This window comes from Podarcis gaigeae, assembly GCF_964106915.1.
Source record: "Podarcis gaigeae genome assembly, chromosome: 18".
Taxonomy (NCBI): Eukaryota; Metazoa; Chordata; class Lepidosauria; order Squamata; family Lacertidae; genus Podarcis; species Podarcis gaigeae.
Genome location: NC_139696.1, coordinates 11,579,209 through 11,597,355, shown reverse-complemented (window position 1 = coordinate 11,597,355; position 18,147 = coordinate 11,579,209). Strand labels below are relative to the sequence as shown.

At 44.8% G+C, this 18,147-nt stretch overlaps 1 protein-coding gene across 2 annotated transcripts in view; it reads right to left on the bottom strand.

Moving 5' to 3' along the window:
• Positions 1 to 7,028, bottom strand: part of MEF2B (myocyte enhancer factor 2B) — a 33,301-nt gene extending 26,273 nt beyond the window's left edge. The window contains exon 1 of one of the 2 annotated variants that reach the window (XM_083720618.1): positions 6,798 to 7,028. The gene's annotated coding sequence lies outside the window, so the exon portion shown is untranslated. Of the gene's footprint in view, positions 1 to 6,788 lie in introns of both variants that reach the window. The other variant, XM_083720617.1, reaches the window with a different exon arrangement.
• Between the last annotated feature and the right edge of the window lie 11,119 nt (positions 7,029 to 18,147).

Below are 18,147 nucleotides of genomic sequence, written 5' to 3'. Positions count from 1 at the left end.
TAAAGGACTGAGTTTTAGAAGACATCAGAAGACAGCCCTGTATAGGGAAGCTTTTCATGTTTGATGTTTTCTTGTGATTTTATGTTTTGCTGGAAGCCTCCCAGAGTGGCTGGGGAAACCCAGTCCGATGGGTGGCATATTATTATTATTATTATTATTATTATTATTATTATTATTGGCAAGCGTCCGTTTGGCCATCCGTCGTGGGTGAAAGGATGTCAGAACAGATGTGTGCTTGCTTTGACACCCAACAAGACTCTTTATATGACATTCTATTGGGATTGAACCTCCATGTGCAGGGGCAGTCTACAACAAGTTGCTCAATGCTGGACACCAGGAATTCAGTGAGGGCTGTTTCATAGAATTGGAAGGGACCCTGAGGAGCATCTAGTCCAACCCTCTGCAATGCAGGAATATGCAGCTGTCCCATAAGGGGATCAAACCTGCAACCTTGGCGCTATCAGCACCACACTTTAACCAGCTGAGCTATCCAGTTTCATCAGGCTTGTGGGCTGACCACCCTTGGAGAAAGGACCACCTTAGGTGAACCTGTCGTCTGAATCCAGTGAGGGTGATGGCCACTTAAGACTGCAAGCCTAACCCTACTTACCTGGGAGCAAGCCCTATTAAATTCTACTTCCAAGTAGACCTGGTTAGGCCACCCAAATTTAAGATTCTAGAATCAGATCCCTGGATATGCACAGTGGGTTTTGTTCCAGCATCTAAGGCACGGGGGAGAATTTTGATCCAGTTCACATTTAAATCGATCAAATCTGCAGTATCAAAAAAATAATAATGCAAGAAGCAGGACGCAGGCGTTCACTTATCCAAATTTTGCAATGCAGTTTTCCAAACACGAATATCTTAGTACCTAAAAGTTAAGACAACCTACAAAAATACTTTGCATGAGGAGATATTTCCTAGTTGAAACAACCTACAAAATTGTGTTTATTATTTTTTGTTTTTTTATTTGTTGCATTTATATCCCGGTTTTTCTCTAATCTCTACAACATCCCTGTGAGGTAGGTTAGAAGCTTAGAAGCAGTGACTAGCCCAGGATCACACCCACTGAGCTTCATGCCCAAGCGGATATTCCAACCCTGGTCCTGGGTCAATATTCTAGCCACTGCAACAAACTAGAGAAATTCGCATTAATTATTGGAGATTTTTTTTTTCAAAATTTTAAAGACAAATTGCTACAGAAATGCAGGGAATAAAATTTAAATTCAAACAATGAGAAGCTTAGATCGAAAAATGACAGCAGTTTATAAAATTATGCTAGGCATGGAGAAAGTTTTTCTGCCTCTTTCCTAACATTTGAACTCGTGAAAATCCAAGGAAGCGGAATACAGGACGGTTCAGAAAATAAAGTCTTTCTTCACACAGTGCCGAGTTAAACTATGGAACTCCCTCCCACAGGGATGTTCATCAGCCCAGGTGCATTTTTTAGGGGCTGGGGGGAAATCAAGGTTTATAGCCCTCCTCTGATCTAGGCCTCGCTGTCATTTAACTAATGGATATCAAGTTCTGAAACAGCAGCTAAGGAGGAAGAGGGGAACTACAAATAACAACAATAATCACAAATTAATTCTCTCTACAATTGAAATGCCTGGGAAAGTTTCCATTGCCAAAAGTGCCAGATCTCTGGGGAGAGAATCCTTTCCAGAAATTAATTTCAGGTGGGGAGGAGAGAAGCTGGAGGAGCGTTTACTGCTTAATGCTCCCTTGTGGGGAAGGAGCACGATTTCAGGTTTTTCCCACTTAAGAAGGTCTCTGCAGCAGGTCCCAAAGGGCCTGGGCCCATCTAGTCCAGTCTCAGGTCAAAATAAGTGACCAGCCAGATGCCCCTCCCCCGGAAAGGGCTGCCTTCAGGTGGTAGTGCATTTAATTATGGGGTATCAGAGTTTTTAGGGGGCTAACCAGGCTGGGATAGCAGGTTTGTTGGTTTCTGAATGTCTGATGTAGATTTTCAGTTTCGTTGTTCTGGATGGGACAATGGCAATAAAGATTATCATATCATCTAATTACTTATCTCCTTGGCTTGGGGGTCACATAACTCCAGACCCTCCAACACTTCTCAGATGGAAACAGTGACATCCTTAGGAAAAGCAGGACATTGTGGGATCAAATCAGAAAACGGGACGGCTTCTGTAAATCCAGGACAGTCCCTGGAAAAGAGGAGTCCTCTCAGAGTCTGAATTCTCTGTGCTGCCTAAAGCAGTCCTCACTGCAAGAAGTGAGATTAGAGGGAGTCAAGCAGAGGGCCTTCTCAGTGGTGGCACCCGCCCTGTAGAACGCCCTCCCGTCAGATATCAAGGCGATAAAGAACTATGCAACTTTTAAGACATCTGAAGGCAGCCCTGAATCGGGAAGTTTTTAATGTTTGATGTTGGAAGCTGCCCACTGTGGCTGGGGCAATCCAGCCAGATGGGTGGAATAATAATAATAATAATAATAATAATAATAATAATAATAATATCCTGCTTCCAGCATAAAATAATAGAATCATTAGTAGCACCCGCTCCCATCAGATGTCAAGGAGATGAAGAACTATCTGACTTTTAGAAAACATCTGAAGGCAGCCCTGTATAGGGAAGCTTTCTAATCTTTAATGTTTTATTATGTTTTTATATAAGTTGAAAGCCACCCAGAGTGGCTGGGGCAACCCAGTCAGCTGGACGGGGTATGAAAAATAAACACACACCTTTCTTGCGGAAATCGCACTCGCTGCCCATCTGCTACCATGGGCATAGCTGAGGGGGGCAGCTGCCCCCCATTAAATAATAATAATAATAATAATAATAATAATAATAATAATAATAATAATTTATTATTTATACCCCGCCCTCCCCAGCCAAGGCCGGGCTCAGAGCGGCTTACAAGCAATAATAAAAACAAGATGAATGATTACAAACTTAAAAACAAAAATAAAATACAACATTAAAATAATGGAACTTTAAAATATTAAAATGTAGCCTCATCACAGGAGGAGAAGAAAAAGGGGGGAAAGGAAAGAAAAAGAAAAAAGAGAGAGAGAGGGGAAAAAAAGAGAGAGGGAGGGAGGGAATCAAATTGGCTCCAAGCCAAAGGCCAGGCGGAACAACTCTGTCTTACAGGCCCTGCGGAAAGAAATCAGATCCTGCAGGGCCCTGGTCTCATGAGGCAGAGCGTTCCACCAGACCAGAGCCAGAGTTGAAAAGGCCCTGGCTCTGGCTGAGGCTAATCTGACTTCCTTAGGGCCCGGGACCACTAGGGTGTTGCTATTTATGGACCTTGAGGCTCTCCGTGGGGCATACCAGGAGAGGCGGTCCTGTAGGTACGAGGGTCCTAGGCCGTAAAGGGCTTTAAAGGTCAAAAGCAGCACCTTAAAATCAAATCAATACAAATCTGAGGTTCTGCCCCCCCCCCACAAAAGCTCCCCCCCCCCCAATATATTGGTTACGCCCATGCCCACTACAAAGTTCAAGGCTTGGGCACAACTATATCAAGCTCTAGAGAGCTCAGGAAACAGGATTCTCAAGAGCATGGGTAGGCAAACTAAGGCCCGGGGGCCGGATCCAGCCCAATCGCTTTCTCAATCCAGCCCACAGATGGTCTGGGAATCAGCATGTTTTTACATGAGTAGAATGTGTCCTTTTCTTTAAAATGCATCTCTGGGTTATTTGTGGGGCATAGGAATTCGTTCTTTTCTTTTCCTTTCCAAAATATAGTCCGGCCCCTGACAAGGTCTGAGGGACAGTGGACCAGCCCCCTGCTGAAAAAAATTGCTGACCCCTGCTCAAGAGTTTCTCCAGCAGGTGCCTAAAATATCAGATGCTCTCTCCACAGTAACTCAAAGCAGGGCTTTTGATGTGACCTTGTCAGCAAATATAAGCCTCTGCTCAGAGACCTGCAATGGTTACCAGTTTGCTGCTGAGATGAGTTCAAGAAAGGCCTTAAAAACTTGGGACCAGTTTACCTGTGTGATCGTCTGACCCCTTACATGCCCTCTCCATAGTTTGGAACCGTGGCATTGGGACGGCTTACAGATGCCCACATAATACCCGTTCCCCTTTTGCAAGAAATCAATCTTTTATCGGGGCAGCATCCGGAATTCCCTGCCCGTTGACACCAGCGCAGAACATATCTTTTTTTCCAGCACCTGCTAAAACATGTTTGTTAGGCAAAGCCGAACCAGACACATCAAATGTTGCTGTATCTTTTAATACATTTTTAGTTTCTTGTTGATTATATCATTTGAAAGTTTTAAAGAGTAGTTTTTACCTTATTGTTCTCATTCTCTTTGTAAAGCACTTTGAGGTTTGTTTGTTTGTTTGTTTGTTCCCAATCAAGCGGTATATAAATTTTATGAAATAAATATGTGCTGAGATTTATCAAGGGCCCGCTCTCTGTACTTTCTCTTTCCGGAAAGCCATTTTTGATGAACTTTTCCACCTTACGAAAATGTGCACCTGCCGTTTATTTTAAAACAATCTTTGTTTGTACTTTGTGACATTTCTTTAAAAGACCCTATTCTTAGCCGGTTTTAGGGAAAGTCTGCAATTCGCCATGAGACATCCCGAACCCGTGCAGTTCCAGACGCATTACTGATGCGACAGAATATTGTAGATGTGGGGGTGAAAGTACGGTTCACAGTGGTCGTGGAATCGCTTTAAATTTTTCAAAAATATCACTCTTCTCATTGCAAGGTCAAGAGAATGGAGGCATCGCAAAAACTTTGCAGACCATGACTTTACGAACAGCAGAAGCAGTTGGGAAGAGAAGAGTTCAGGGATATTTTAAAAAACAACTTTGTAAATTGTGTGTCCTTGTTTCTCAATCTGATCCTTTCCCATGGTTTTGTATGTTTTGTGGTATTTTATGCATTGTGACTTGCTATTATTTTTATTGATTAAAGTTTGGTAAATTCTTTATTGTAATTGTTACGTGTAAACTGTTTAATGATTATTTGCTGATGTTTACTTTTACCGTTTACTATATTACAATGGATTATTGAATATTGCTTTATTTGATATGTTGTTTATTTTAAAGTTATGTTTTCATTGTGACTTTTTTGTATTGGATCAGATTGTTATTAGGTGTGTGATCTTTGCTGTCTATTTTGTTGTTTCTTCAGCTTGCAGATTTTATTTTTATTATTAAATTGGTATACCAACATTTATCTGCAGATCTTATGGCAGTTCACAAAAAAAAGACGATGTAAAAACCACGGTGTGAGTCGAAAACTCAGTTTCTATACTGTATTTTAGAAAAAGATGACACCTTTTTAAAGATAGAAATAAATAATGTGTGTGTACTCAGATGCCCGACTTGTGTATATACAGGAGTACACAAATTAAAAGTGAAATGAAATAGTAATTGCAATTCAGCGAAAAACAGCCCATAATCTGACACTGGATGCTTGGTGCCACTCACCTTGGAAGAATGGAGAAAATTACATGAAAATTTGAGATATTGGCAAGGACTAGAACCTCTTTTTTATTATTTTTATTTTTTTTATTATTGAAAATTTGAGATATTGGCAAGGACTAGAACCTCTTTTTTATTATTTCTCCGTGACATATATAGCAGAAGCATCATTTGGAAGACAAACCACATCTAAAGCCTGGCAAGTCTGGATCTATACTTGATCATCAGATAACGCCAATATTATATACTTGGACTTGCTATTTTAGCTCACGTGCAACTGTGCTCGTTCAACACACCTGTTTTAAAGTTTTGCTCCTCATCTTTCAGTTTGCATCTGTGGTTATAACTGCTCTCTCTGTTTTATATACGTTATAAAATGATATAAAAAATCCTTATGAAGGAAAAGCGACAACTCTCCGCAGATTGTAACGCTGAGTTGCTATTTAAAACTTCCCCCAAATCCCCCAAAATCCTCCCCTTTTTTGTTAAAGAAATTGGGATTAGATTTTAGAAAGGAGACCCAAGCTTAACAACTGAGTCTACCTCCTCTAGGGAAAGATGGAGGAGATTGGGAGATTGGAGGAGAGGGGAGAATTAATATGTTTAATCTTCCCTCACCCCCATTAAGCAGAAGGCTGGATCACTTATCTAACATCCTTTAATTTCCCCGTTTTGTCCTTGCAAGAAGAATTTGGAGAGATGGCTTTGTGGTGGGACCAGACTAGATAACGGTCTCTTGCCTCCCATGCCGGACACCATAAATAAGAATAGCACAACACCTCCATTTCAGAAGGGAATTCAGAGCCCGTCTGCAAATTGGGGTTACCACACCAGGTGCGAGGAACATGTAACTCTGAAAGGTGATTTTGCTTTTCGTCTTTTTATTTGCACCTTCTCTCACTTGCTTTCCTTTCCCCTCCCCATTCCGTTTTCCTTTAGTGCCACAACTATCAAGAGGACAAGGCTTCCCGCAGAAACGGTGCAAAGATTTGAATCTCTCTACAGCACCCAGCAAATATTCAGCACTTTATAAATAATGATGATGATCATAATCATAGAATTACAGAGTTGGAAGGGACTCCAAGGGTCATCTAGTCCAAACCCCTGCAAAGCAGGAATCCCAGGTTCGACCCCAAGTTGAACTCCCATTCTGAAACTCCCGAGAGCCACTTCCAGCGAGTGTAGACAATACCGAGATGCAAGGGCAGAACATCAGGAGGACCCGTTTCCCGCAAGGATGGCAGGCGTGGAGACCTCTGAGCATGTACAGAGCGCCTTCCCAGCCTTCCAGGTGTCCCCCACCCCAACCAACACACCTCTCTCTCTAAGCTTCGCCAGCCCATTCATTCTTTGGAGTCCTCGCCTCCCCTGGGGCTTACCTGACGCACCTGTGCTCAGGTGTGCGGTCCTGCTATCCCTCTGCCGGGGGAAAAGCCAAGCTCTCCGCCTCAGTAGCAGATCCTCTGCCCCGTCGCCGCTGCCCGGTGGGGTCCTCTCCTTGCAAACAGCATTGCATGAATTGCAAAAACTGAAATATGATGATTGCTGTTGCAAAGCGCCCTTGCCCGAAGCTCGCCCGCCTCCCGCAGCAATGCGCGCCCCACTCGCCTCCAGCCTCTGGGCTCGGAATGGGAAGGCTCCTCTTTTGCATAGCCGCGCCCCTCGCTTTCTGATTGGGCCGGATTCGGCCGGGTCGTTTGCATATGCAGGCTCGATTGGCTGACAGAGAGAGAGGGGTGGGGCGGGCAGAAAGGTACACAGTCACCTCCGCGCACGCCCCGCCCTCAGAACGCCTGCTGGCCCCGCCCACCACGTGGTTTCAGACACGCTTCTGAAAGGCCGCTTTCACACGTGAGTCGGACACGCGATGCGCTTAAAGATGTTCCCTTTGTAAAGCAAAGAGAGAGGGAATCAATCACTGCGTTTAAAGATTTGTATTCTGTGTTTTCTCATTTAGCTCGTTTGTTGTATTTGGCTTTTTGTTTTTTAAATATGGATTGTATTTTATTCTTTGCGTCCACCACGCAGAAATCTTGGTTGGATGGGCTGGGTATGCGAATTTAATAAATGTAATAAACAGGTAAATGGAACACTGGGATAGTCAGTCAGTAGAGCATGAGACTCTTAATCTCAGGGTTGTGGGTTGGGCAAAAGATTCCTGCATTTCAGGGGGCTGGACTAGATGGCCCCTGTGGTCCCTTCCAACTCAGCTCCACTCAGAAGGGACCCACTGGAATTAAGGTAGCTGTGCCATTGATTTCAGAGTGTGGTGGGTGCAGTTTACAGAGTTACACTGATAACACACAGCTAAGAACTTGCTTCTGAACTTGCTTATTTCTTTCTTTCTCCCTCTCAATCCGTTTTCCTTTTGTGCTGTTATCTTTTCAGCTTGTCATTTGCAAGCCTGAGGGGAGGGTGCTTTGTTGTGGTTTTTAGCCAAAGTGGCATTAAAAATCATTACACCAACAAATTTCTCTGCACTTGGAGGAGCTTACAAAGAAAAGCCAATAGGAGAAAAACCAGGCAAACGTAGACAAACTGCCTCCCTTTAAAAGTCTGGGTACAGTTGGCAAGGAGGACAATGAGGGAATGTCACACAGAGACATGTGTGGCTGTCTTCCTCAAACAGTCAAGCACTCTTTACGTTCTCAGAGACACACACCTCAAGGCACAAGAAATGCGGAAAATGAAAATCTGAGGCCCTGCAGGAGATTCTGCCCCAGAGTAAGAAAATAGCAGGAATGTGCCGGATCAGGCCAAAGAGATGCCTAGGCATCGTGGCTGAAAGCTATTGGCAACCTCTTCTTCCTCCATGAATTTCTCTAATCCTCGTTCATGCCATCTGTAGGTTGGCTGCCATCACTGCTTCCAGTGGCAGAGAGTTCCATAGTTTAACTATGCAGTGTGTGAAGGGTATTTCTTGGACCCTTGGTGTTACCCCCCCCCAAGCTGCTGATTTAGTACAAGTGACAGGATCCCCCACTTCTCATTTTGTAGAGATACACCAGTTCAAGTTTGCAGCCCCATTTTAGCCCTTTAAAATCTGGTTCACATTTACTGAGCTCACACTTGAAAGGCCTGCAATCTTATCAAACGGGGACAACTGTGTCCCAGGCGGATTAATCCAGAATAAAGATTTCCCCATTTCCCCCAGGCTTCACTTCTAGAAACCTCATACTGGAACTCCAAATCGACACACATGGATAGCTCAACTGGTAGAGCACAAGACTCTTAATCTTGTGGGTTCAAGCCTCACATTGGCCAAAAGGTTGCTGCATTGCAGGGGGCTGGACTAGAAGGCCCTTGGGGGTCCCAACTCCGCAATTCTATAATTCTCTGATTGTAACAGTGTGCAAGACTAGAGAGCTTGCTCCTCTTTCCATCGTGCATGGCAAACCTCTCTCTCTCTCTCTCTCTCTCTCTCTCTGATAAGAGAGGTCTCTCTGGTTGCTGAATCCCCCATCCTTGGAGAACTAGAGACAGCCAGAGAGTCCCCAGAGAAAGTTTTCTGTTTACAAGCGCTGGAGGGGAAACTGATGCAACCCAGAGCCTCCGGTTACATGCGCCCGGTTGGCAGGAGGCCAGGAGAGTAGGAGGGAGCGTAGCGGAGATGTAACAGCCCAGGAAAGGGCTGATCTGGTACCCTGCATCCTTCGAAAGAGAGATGATCATCTTGTTCCTTTCTCTCCTTTTTCAGTACTCCCTTTCCTCTTAAAGCAGTGGTTTTTTTCTGGGGGGGGGGGGGAAGGTGGGAGAACTCACCACGAAGTTTCTTTCTCTGTTCACTGTGGGCCCGGTCGCAGTGTCACACACACATGCACCGGCAGCGGCTAAATGTAAGATGTGATCAATAAACTTAAGCCAACAAAGATCTGGATTAGAAACGGCCGCAACTTTATTGATCACAGATATAGGTGGGTTTTGCACTCAGGCATTGGGTGTATATCCATCCTAACCCCCCAGACTATCACAGGGGTAGGCAGCCTAAGGCCTGGGGGCTGGATGCAGCCCAATCGTCTTCTAAATCCGGCCTGCGGACGGTCTGGGAATCAGCATGTTTTTACATGAGTAGAATGTGTGCTTTTATTTAAAACGCATCTCTGGGTTATTTGTGGGGCATAGGAATTTGTTCATTTCCCCCCCAAAATATAGTCTGGCTCGCCACATGTTCTGAAGGACGGTGGACCGGCCCACAGCTGAAAAAGGTTGCTGACCCCTGATCTATCACCTACCTACCTACCTACCTATCATCTATCTCTATCATCTATCTCTATCTATCTATCTATCTATCTATCTATCATCTATATCTATCATCTATCTATCCATCTATCCATCTATATCTATCTCTATAATTTTTTAAAAGAACTCAGTCCCGCTTTTAAGTATTTTATGACGGACACTGGAAGGTATGAAACCAATCAAACATTATGACAGAAAGGGGGGGGGGGTTAATGCAAAACAAAACAAAATAAAAACTTAAGAAGAGCCCGCTGGATCAGGCCAAAAGGTGCCATCTCGTCCAGCATCCTCTTCAACGGGAAACCCACAAGCAGGATCAGTGCGCAAGAGCCCTCCTTCCAGCAACGGAGATTCAGAAGCCTTTATACTGCCTCTGATCATAAAGGCAGAGCAGAGCCAGCAAGGCCAGCAGCCACCAATAGGTCTGGATAGCTCAGTTGGTTAGAGTGTGGTGCTGATAATGCCAAGGTAGCAGGTTCGATCCCCATATGGGGTGATAGTTGCATATTCCTGCATGGCATGGGGTTGGGCTGGATGACCCTCAGGGTCCCTTGCAACTTGACATTTCTCTGACTCCTCCGCTAACTTGCTCAGTCCTCTTTTAAAGCCATTTAAGCTGGTTTGCCATTTTTGTCTCCTGTGGGAGGGAGTTCTGTAGTTTTAACTCTGCACTTCATGAATCTGTCCCGAATCATCAGACATTGAGCTTAATGGGACATCTACAAGTTCTAATGTTATGAGAGAGGGAGAAAAACTTGCAGAACTTCTATAAACAGTAATTTTTTTAAAAAAAATTGGTGCGTTGCAGAGAAAGTGAACAGTGAAGAGTTCTCCACCCCTTACCCACTTTCTCCATTCCATGCATATTTTTGAAATTTTCTATCCTGTCCTCTCTTCCTCACCTTTTCTCTAAAGTAAAAAGCCCCACAGCAGGAGTCAATTTGGGTTTTTTTTCTGAACCTTTTCCAACCCTACAACAGCGTTTTTTGAGATGTGGCCAGAGCAGATCCCTCTATGGGCTTCAACTGTGCAAACCTAGTAAAGGTAAAGGGACCCCTGACCGTTAGGTCCTGTCATGGCCGACTCTAGGATTGTGGTGCTCATCTCGCTTTACTGGCCAAGGGAGCCAGCGTACAGCTTCCGGGTCATGTGGCCAGCAGGACTAAGCCGCTTCTGGCGAACCAGAGCAGCACACGGAAATGCCGTTTACCTTCCCGCAGGAGCGGTACCTATTTATCTACTTGCACTTTGATGTGCTTTCGAACTGCTAGGTTGGCAGGAGCAGGGACAGAGCAACGGGAGCTCACCCTGTCGCAGGGATTCAAACCGCCTACCTTCTGATTGGCAAGTCCTAGGCTCTGTGGTTTAACCCACAGCGCCACCCGCGTCCCTGCAAACCTAGGCCCCCCCCTAATTCTGTCTTGGGATTAGGCAGCTGTCAAGATTCAATTGCATTAGCCCTTTCTTCACCTGCATGAGGAGTGGACTCGTGGGCTATGTACACACTCCCATTGACTGATGGTTTGGGAAGCAGTGCACACGTGACGTTGGCCACAGTCGTTCTCTATCCTCAGGACCAGTTTACTTGCACAGTAAACTGGTTTAGGGGGGAGGTCCATAATAATAATAATAATAATAATAATAAATTTATACATACATACATACCCCACCCCTCTGGCAGGGTTTCCCCAGCCACTCTGGGCGGCTTCCAACAGAATATTAAAATACAATAGTCTATTAAACATTAAAAACTTCCCTAAACAGGGCTGCACACTGCTTTTGGGGAGCAGGGTCTGCAGAGGACAAATGCATCAAAAGTGATTCTCCCCCCACCATCTCTGGGAGCAATTAAGATTAGCAATTAAACCATTAGGATTAGTTCATTAACACCCCGGTTAATTGCCTGCCCCTCTCTGCAGAATTGGAAGATTTAACCACAGTCCCTAGAAAGATGCATGTTTACTGCCTCGGAGGGCACCCCATGTTGAAGCATCCTCAGTCTAGGCTTCAAGGCAGAACATGGTTGGCATCTGTTTGTGTCCCCGGGGTGCAAGCCTGGGCTGTGGGTCTGGGGGTCCTGGGCTGCCCAGATGACAGGACCCCCCTCTCAACCTCACTGAGGGGTCCAAAGGAAAGCAGAGCAAGATGTTTGGCACCAGCTTGGCTGCAGGAGTTGCCAGAAGGAGGCATGCAAGGCGCCATCCAACCGCCTTAGGGACTTGTGAACTTGTGAATTGAGCCTTTATCTTCTCCCAAAGATATTCTGCAAGGCAGTGGAGATTTAGGATCAGAGTTTCCTTCTTGTAGATGGACCCCTTCCCAGGTGGACGAGCCCCATCTGCCCCTCACTTCCCTCTGCAGCCTTCTTGACCATTGGACCCCCTCTTGACCTCATCCACTCTGTCCACCAGAACCTGTCTTTGCAGGCAGGGATGTCCCTAAGTCACCAAGGATTGGAGCTGCCCTCACCTGGTTTAGCCGGCCAGTCAAAGCCATTCTGCACGCTGACATACCCTCCAACATTTCTCCAGTGAAAAGAGGGGTGTCCTGAATAATAATAATAATAATAATAATAATAATAATAATAATATTGATAATAATATTTTTATCAAAATATCTGATCGCCGAAGAATTGATGCTTTTGAATTCTGGTGCTGGAGGAGACTCTTGAGAGTCCCATGGACTGCAAGAAGATCAAACCTCTCCATTCTGAAGGAAATCAGCCCTGAGTGCTCACTGGAAGGACAGATCCTGAAGCTGAGGCTCCAATACTTTGGCCACCTCATGAGAAGAGAAGACTCCCTGGAGAAGACCCTGATGTTGGGAAAGATGGAGGGCACAAGGAGAAGGGGGCGACAGAGGACGAGATGGTTGGATAGTGTTTTCGAGGTTACCAGCATGAGTTTGAACAAACTGCGGGAGGCAGTGGAGGACAGAGGTGCCTGGCGTTCTCTGGTCCATGGGGTCACGAAGAGTCGGACACGACTAAACGACTAAACAAAAAACAATAATAATAATAGAAATTATATTATTTATACCCCACCCATCTGACTGGGCTGCCCCAGCCACTCTGGGCAGCTTCCAGTAGACACTGTATATAAAACATAGCAGAACATTAAACCTTAAAAGCTGCCTTCAAGTGTCTTCTAAACGTTGTAGCTTATCTCCTTGGCTCAGGAGTCACAAAACTCCCCACCCTCCCACATTTGTCTGATGATAATACAGGGGTACCTTGGGTTACATATGCTTCAGGTTACATACGCTTCAGGTTACAGACTCCGCTAACCCAGAAATAGTATCTCGGGTTAAGAACTTTGCTTCAGGATGAGAATAGAAATCATGCTCCGGCGGCACAGCAGCAGCAGGAGGCCCCTTTAGCTAAAGCCGTGCTTCAGATTAAGAACAGTTTCAGGTTAAGAATGGACCTCTGGAGCGAATTAAGTACTTAATCCGAGGTACCAGTGTAGGGACGTCCTAAGGAAAAGCGGGACATTCTGGGATCAAATCAGAAGCCAGGACGGCTTCTGTCAACCTAGGAAAATAGTGTCACTTGGAGGGTCTGCAGTTCCATAGACAAAATGCAGGCATTGATTCCTGGCACTGCCAAATAGAGACTGGGTATGCCCCCCCCACTGGAAACCTTTGAGAGCTGCTGCCAGTCTGTGTGGACAGTACTGAGTTCCATGGACCAACTGTATTTGACTATGTAGAAGGCAATTTCCTGTTTAAAATAACCACTTAAAATCATGAGGACTAGAACGGTTCGGAAACTTCATCTGGTGCAGAATTCAGCGGCCAGGTTGCTCACCGGAGCAAGACTGTTTGCACCAATCCTGGTCCAACTGCACTGGCTGCCAATTAGTTTCTGGGCCCAATTCAAAGTGCTGGTTTTGACCTATAAAGCCTTAAATGGCTCAGGACCACAATACCTCAAGAACCTCCTCTTTCCACATGAACACACCTGGACCCTGAGATCATCTTCTGAGACCCTCCTTCATGTGCCATCTCCTCAAGAGGTCCAGAGGGTGGCAACATGAGAACAGGGCCCTCTCTGCAGTGGCTCCCCATTCATGGAATGCTCTCAGGGAGGTTCGCCTCATGCCTTCATTATACACCTTTAGGCGCCAGGCAAAAACATTCCTTTTTAACCAGGCCTTTGGTTGATCTGTTTGACATCCTATAATAATAAATAAATGGGGGGGTTATTGGGTTGTTAGGGATGCGGGTGGTGCTGTGGGTTAAACCACAGAGCCTAGGGCTTGCCGATCAGAAGTTCAAATCCCTGCTCCTGCCGAAAGCACATCAAAGTGCAAGTAGATAAATAGGTACTGCTCTGGCGGGAAAGCAAACAGCGTTTCCGTGAGTTGCTCTGGTTCGTCCTGCTGGCCACATGACCCGGAAGTTGTACACTGGCTCCCTCGGCCAATAAAGCGAGATGAGTGCCACAACCCCAGAGTCTGTCACGACTGGACCTAATGGTCAGGGGTCCCTTTACCTTTACCTATTGGGTTGTTGTTTTTATTTTGATTATGTATTTTGTGGTTTTACATTTTGATTTTATTCTGTGAACCGCCCTGAGACCTCCAGGTATAGGATGGTATATAAATTCAATAAATAATAATAATAACCACCTCACTTTGTTTGGGGAAAGGCTGTAGCTCTGTAACACATTTCTGCTATCAGAAATTCCCGAGTTCAGTTCCCGGCATCTCCAGGTACGACTGGCCATGTCCTGAGTCTGAAATCCTGGGGAGCTGCTGCCAGTCAGTGTAGGCAATATTGAGGTGGATGGTCTCCAGGCTCTTGGCCAATTCTTGCATTACAGGTGGTTGGGGGAAATGATCCTTCCAACTCTACAATTCTATGATTCTTTAATATGCCAGTATTGTGAATGATCTACTATAGATTATCTTAAAAACCAACCGTAGGGATTCTCATCTGGAATATTTCTGATCTTAAAAGTTCTGACTGTTTTTTCCTGCTGAGTTTGCTGGGTCTTTCCTGCCGTTGACTCTAGAGAAGGCCTGGCGCCCTCTTCAGGCGCTATAATTCACTCATCGTAACCTCACGTCATACATGTAAAGCACAAAGATTCCTGGCGATCATAGTTTGTGAAGGGTGCTGGGAGTTGTAGCTCTGTGAGGGGGTAAACTACAGTTCCCAGGATTCCTTGGGGGGGGGCAGAGATGTACTTTAAATGTGTTTTTAAGAGCCTCTAATGCTTTTCAGAGTGAAGGACAGCTCACTTGGTAGAGCATGAGGCTCTTGTTCTCACGGCCACGGGTTCGAGCCCCATGTTGGGCAAGATTCCTGCACTGGAGGGGGTTGGTCTGGATGACCCTCAGGGTCCCTTCCAGCTCTATGGTTCTGTGATTCCACATCTTGAGGCATAAAATTCATAGGCTATGTGCTCTGCAAAGAAAGGCATCATCTTTGTTTGGGTCTGAGTCTTCTGTCAACCCATTTCACTGGGGGGGGGGGGTGGACTGAGTTCAGGCTACATGTCATAAAACATGTTCTCAATCTGATCCTTTTCCATGGTTTTGTATGTATTGTGGTATTTTATGCATTGTGACTTGCCATTATTTTTACTGATCATAGTTCAGTAATTATTTATTGTAATGCTAAGAGTGAATTTCTGTTTAATTGTTATTTTCTGTTGTTTTGAGAGTCCAGTTCATTGTGTGCTATTATATTCTAATAGATCACTGAATATTACTTTATTTGATATAAGTTGTTCCAATTTCAAGTTATGTTTTATCGTAACATTTTGTATTGGATCAGGTTATAAGGTGTTATTTGTTGTCTGTTTTGTTGCTGCAAAGTGAAATGAAATGTCAAAAAGCGATAAAAAGTACTACGTGTACACTGAAAGGGGAAACGGCCCCCTGCCATCGCCCTGCCAAACAGGTGGCGCAGGTTTCTGTGGCGCTCTTTGCAAGCCTACCGGACCTGTTGAAATGGGCAGAGAAATGGTCACAAATCCTCTTTTCCGAGCCCGATTCAGGCCTCTTCAGAGCATCATCTCTGATCCTGGCGACGTGGGACCTGGAAAATCCCAGGGGCTGCATGGCATCAGGAGCCCAGACGGCCTGTCCTGCCAAAGTCAACAATCCCTTCCCCGCAAAATTAGAGGCTGGCTCCCATTTCCCCCCAACAGAGCTCTGTGGCGGAAGAAGCCACCCACGGAAAGCAGGCCTGGCCGCTGACCCTTCCGTCTGGGTCGGACGCTCACGGACGTCTCTCCCACGCTGGGGAGAAAGGCTCTTTTGGGCACTCCCTTCAGATGGCAGCACACAAAAGCTTATACCAAGAACAAACGTAGTTGGTCTCTCTCTCTTTTTTTCTCTTTATTAAAGATTTTCTTGATTTACAAAAGTGTGTGCAATGTCTCTCTCTCTCATATTTTTTCTTTTCCATGTAACATTTTTACAAATCAGTTTCATTTGTTTAGACATTAGGAAGAAAAGTGGGGGGAGATGGGGGGGTCACGTGGCAATGTTTCTATTTTACTTAATGTATGTAGGGTTTGATGTCAGCGTTGCTTGTGCAGATTCTTTGCTGTTCACTTGTGTTCCTTTGGTGGTGAGAGAGGTTGGGGTTGGCCCAGGGTGTGGTTGTTCATTTGTGGTTGGCTGTGGTTGTCTTTTTTTTCGTGTGTGAGTGGGGTGGGCGGGTGTTTCGGATCAGGTTTTTTTTTTTAAAAAATATCTATTACTTTTAAAACTTACAAGGAAAAAAAGAGAAGAAAAAAGGCGAAAAGAAAAAACAAAAGAGAGAAAAAACAGACAGGACAATACAATATATAATCAATACAAAACACAACCTTAACACATTAAACTAAACAAAACAAAACAACAACAATTTAAAAACATACATCATACCATTTCATTACTCTATCTTTCATTCCCTTGTTTCATCGACCTCCTCTCACCTCCCTTTTTGTATTCCACTTCTGTTAATTGTTTCAGCAAATCCTTCCCATCTTTCTCTATTTTTTTTGTCATATAAATATCTTAACATATTTTTAACCTTATTTTCCATTAATGCTAAAGTATTTGTTTATGCTTAACTCCTTTATAACATTTCTACTAAAGCCATAAAATTTCATTCCAACATTTTTCTAGCACTCATTAATTTTACAGTATTTCTATATATAAACTTTAAACTTTTTCAATCTTCTTCCACCATCTCTTCTTCCTGGTCTCGGATTCTGCCAGTCATTTCGGTCAATTCCATATAGTTCATCAACCTGGAGATCTTCTGTCTGAGGCTCTTAACTCTTTTCCAAGTCCCTTCTGCAGGTCTTCTTCATATTCCTTGATACTGAAGAGCAGATCTCGGGGAGACTCCGGCCCAACAATGCTTCCATTCCTTCTCAACAGGTCAGCCAACTCTCCATAGTCAAAACCAAGGTCCACATAACATTCCAGGACATGTTTCAAAGTTCCTCCAAATCCAAAGGCCCCCACAACTCCAATCACCTTCTGACCCAAATCCAGGACCCAAAGGTCAGTAAATCCCTGCATGAAACCCGGATCAGGTTAGCCATATTGATTTCTATGCTGTTGGTGGATTATTGTCATTGTCTTGTGGGGCTGTGTATGTGATGAAGGGGAGCCATACCGGGGTGAAGGTGTCTTCTTCTGTTTGTCCCCGTGTCAGTTTCAGTTTATTGGTTAGTTTTTCTAGTAGGGCTGTTTCCCATACTGTTTGGTACCATTGGTCCATGCTTACTCCTGACAGGTCTCTCCAGTGTCTGGTTATGGTGTTTCTGGCTGCTGAGAGCAGGTGGGTTATGAGTTCTTTGTGGTGTAAGTGGGCATTGTTGTCTTGGAAGATGTTTAGTAGGGCCAGTTCTGGGGTGATCTCTAGTACTTGCTTAGTTATTTTACATATTTCTCGTATGGCTGTTGTCTAGAATAGTTGGGTTTGGGGGCACTCCCACCACATGTGGAGGTATGTGCCTGTGGAGGTGCACCCTCTCCAGCATTTTGGTGAGGTTCCTGGGTGTATTAGCACTAGTTTTCCCATAGGTGGTCTCTAAGGTGCTACTGGACAGGTTTTTTTATTTTTATATATATTTAGACTGTGCCAGACCAACACGGCTGCTATCACCTGAATCTATGCATCTGGCTGGCAGGCTCTTGCCCTGTTTCAAGGAGAGGAAAAGGCAGAACCATAGAATTGTGGAGTTGGAAGGGACCCTGGGGGTCATCTAGTCCAACCCCTGCAAGGCAGGAATCTTTTGCTCAACGTGGTTTGCCGTCCGGTTAAGAGGTCTGCAGCTGCTTGGGACCGCCAAGTCGCTGATTCTCAGCCTAACTTTCTTCACAGGGTTGCTGTTTCTTTAGGCATTTTTTAATTTCCACCCCCCCACCCCAGAAGGAACAAGGATAACAGCTGGAGGAAATTAAAACAAAACTGTAAGAGGCAGGCAGAATGAGTGGTTGCACAGGTGTTAAAATGACGAAGTCCATAATATCAGCGTTGTTTTGG